The sequence below is a fragment of the Muscardinus avellanarius genome, assembly GCF_963383645.1.
Source record: "Muscardinus avellanarius genome assembly, chromosome: 8".
Classification (NCBI taxonomy): Eukaryota; Metazoa; Chordata; class Mammalia; order Rodentia; family Gliridae; genus Muscardinus; species Muscardinus avellanarius.
In genome coordinates, this window is record NC_137794.1 from 101,911,963 (window position 1) to 101,915,602 (window position 3,640).

A 3,640-nucleotide genomic window follows, 5' to 3' on the forward strand; every position below is an offset into this window, starting at 1 on the left:
GCTTTGAACCTGCGCGATCCTCCAGTCTCAGCCTCCCAAGTGCGGGTATTACAAGCGTGCGCCACCACGCCCAGCTCCTTCAATTTTAATACAAAAAATCATAGAATACTGGGACTGCAAAAGACAAATGAGTGGAGTAGCTCTGCTCGGAAGAAAACGGTGTAATCCACAAAAGAAAGCAAGTCAACATGTGAAACTGGAGATGACAGCCAAATTACAGACGCTCAGGCTCAGATGCTTGTGCTAAGGAATATTAGTAGTCTGCTATCAACAGCGTTCTAGGGCATGTACTCCTCTGCAGTGTGTTCACACAGGAGACTCCTGCGTGAAAGTCATGATCAAGTTTTAAGTTTTCAGGAAGATAGTTTGGTGAATCTTTGCGTAGGAAAAGAAATGCGAAACAACATGTTTTGAGAAGTAAATTTCCCTTTGAAATTATTTTTGAGTTTTCTTAGATGCAGAACTCCTTCACTAACCTAATCACAGGCACGATGATTCCCATTCAGAGCTCACACTTAGAATCCCAATACGTGGGAGGCAAGAGGCCAGCCTCAGCAACTTAGTTGTAAAACAGGGCTGGTGTTGTAGCTCAGAGGTAGAATGCCCCTGAGTTCCATCCCCAGTACTACAAAAAATAAGTCCCATTCAGTCCATTTATTAATATAAATACTTCATACTGGTTTTCCCTTCCCCCAGTATACTTTATAAGGCCTTGGACAAGTCACTTTTTTTTTTTTGGTGGTACTGTGGGTGGAACCCAGGAGCTTTTCTACCTCCAGGCTATACTCCCAGACCTATTTTATACTTTATTTTGAAACAGGGTCTCACTAAGTCGCTGAGAGCCTCACTAGGTAGCTGAGGCTGGCTTCGAACCTGTGCGATCCTCCTGTCTCAGCCTCCCATGCACGGGGATTACAAGCGTGCGCCACCACGCTCGGCTGGCAAGTCACTTTTAAACTCTTAATTTCCCCCTTTATAAAATAGAGGTGGTATGATTAAATCTGAATAATACTGTAACAACACAGTCAATATTAACAACTTACAGGTTTATAGTAAAGGACTTTTTAAAATAGGCTTAAGAATAAATACAATTTATTAAAGGGATATAGTTTACATATATGTGAGACATCATAAGCACTTCAATACCATCATAAGATTAAATCAAATTTCATTTCTTCATGTATAAAAGATTTGCTGAAAGATGCATGCCTTATCAGTTTTTATTCCATTGGGTATGGCTGTAGGTGACATCCTTTTCTATAATATCATACTGTACAATATCACATAGAGTGTAAATACCTTAAGTTCATTCACACTGAGAAATCTAAATCATATCATTGCTCAACTCTACACACTCTTTAAAAGGCTGGAGTTTCTCAGGAGACAAAAATGATACTCGTGTGTGTGTGTGGGGGGGTACTGGGGATGGAACCCAGGGCCTTTCTACCTCTGAGCTATGCCCCCACCCCAATTTTATTCTTATTTTGAAATAGGGTCTCACTAGTTTGATGAGAGTCTCACTACTTGCTGAGGCTGTCCTCAAACTTGTGATCCTCCTGTCTCAACCTCCCTTGTACTGGGATTACAGGCATGCACCTCCACACCTGGCAATTTACTTTTCTAGAACTAACTTCCATTTGTTAATGTATTTTGATAAGATATTTCATACCCAACTTAGCCCTTTGCTAAAGGAACTATGTACTTTAGATACAGTCTAAAAATAAACTCTACTAGCCTCTACAGTGTTTTTTTGTTTTTTTGTTTTTTGTTTTGTGGTGAGGGTGGAACCCAGGGGCTTTGCTACCTCCGGGCTGTACTCCCAGACCTATTTTATACTTTATTTGGAAACAGGGTTCGAACCTGTGCGATCCTCCTGTCTTAGCCTCCCAAGTGCGGGGATTACAAGTGTGCGCCACCACACCCAGCTTCTCTCCAGTATTTTTCATGTGTTTCAAAAGATTGCCACTTAGGATTTAAAAATGCAAACAGGAACATCATGCACGCGCGGATGGGCCTGCACTGTACATTCTCCTCAGGGTAATTTCTAGAGTGTGTATAATCCTGGTGTTAAGTGATGGCAGGAATGACTTGTCTTTAAACGCCTACAAAAATTAAAGGGGAAAGATGCTACGCTAGATGCCAGTTTGTGCCAAACTGCTTTCTACGCTGGAAATACATAAGCCCGGCATGAGCTGACGGCACATTAGAACATCTTATAGCACTAAGACACAAACAAAACCCTCTGCTCAGTTCCAGCAGCTCAAATAACCTGCTCATACTTAAGCCTGGAAACATTTGTACAGAAGCTGTTCCTAGAAATCCACTCAGTGTCCTGTTTTTCATCAACAAAGACTAATAATGAAAACCAGGGACTATTTAAATGAGTTGCTGTGCTCCGGGCTGTGGGGCAGTGTTGAGTAGCTGCAACAAAGAACTGTCCTGGGCTGGCGTAGTCCCCAGCTAAGTTTCTACTGCAATTTTTTTTGTGTGTGTGTGGTACTGGGGATGGAACTCAGGTGCATTCTACCTCCGAGCTACACCCTCAGCCCTATTTTTTATTCTTTATTTTGAAACAGGGTCTCACTGAGTTGCAGAGGGCCTCACTAAGTAGCTGAGGCTGTCTGCAAACCGCGATCCTCCAGTCTCAGCCTCCCGAGTGCTGGGATGACAAGCGTGCGCCACCATGCCCGGCTGGCTCTTACAATTTTTGGCCTTCAGGTCCTCTCCTTTCACTTGGATGTCCTATCTCACTTTATAACCATCTGAGAGCTGTTCCCCACCCAAACTCTAGAGCTCTTTTGTTTTTCTCCAAAGATCAGCCTAAGGAGCACACCACCGACATGGCGATGCCGGATCACTGGGAGAACCACATTCCTCCCCCTGGGGCCTCACTCATCTGTTGAGAAGGTTTATAATGTTTTTTGAGGAATGGAACCTAGGGGCATTTTACCTCTGAGCGGCTCCCTCTGCCCTATTTTTAACTTTTCTATTTTGAAACAGGGTCTCACTAAGTTACGGAGAGCCTCGCTAAGTAGCTGAGGCTGTCCAGGAACCATGGTCCTCCTGTCTCAGCCTCCTGAATGCTGGGATTATAAGCGTGCAACACCACGCCCGGCTAGAAGGTTTATAATTTAAATATACCTGCCATGGGTAACATGTCATTCACAGTATCAACTCACTGGAGACCCATTCTCAGAAACATGTGCACGGGAAAAGAAAATGGCACGCGCAGGGGTGTGACGGAGACCAGGCCCAGAGCGAGGGGCTCTGTGCCTAGCGCGGGCGGGCTGGCACTCCCAGGGGCCATGTGCGGCTTCTCAAAACGGAAGGGCGCCGAGCACTGCCAGCCCAACGCCCTCTCTCAAGATTTGACTTTTCTGTCTCAGCTGACCACAGATTTGCATTTTCAGGGACAGCTTTGTAAACCAGCATTAGATCTGCCAAAGTCTTTACTCATGCCAATTCCTCTCTAAAGGTCAAAAAATTTTACTGTTTCCCAAGGAAAACTTTTCTACAATAAATAAGGGTTTGTGGTTAGCAGAATCTTCTAGCCCACTTCAAAACAAAAGTAAATACCGGGACCTAATAAAGAATCCATTAAGGTGAGACCTGTCTTTGCCCTACGCACTCGCTGCGCGTG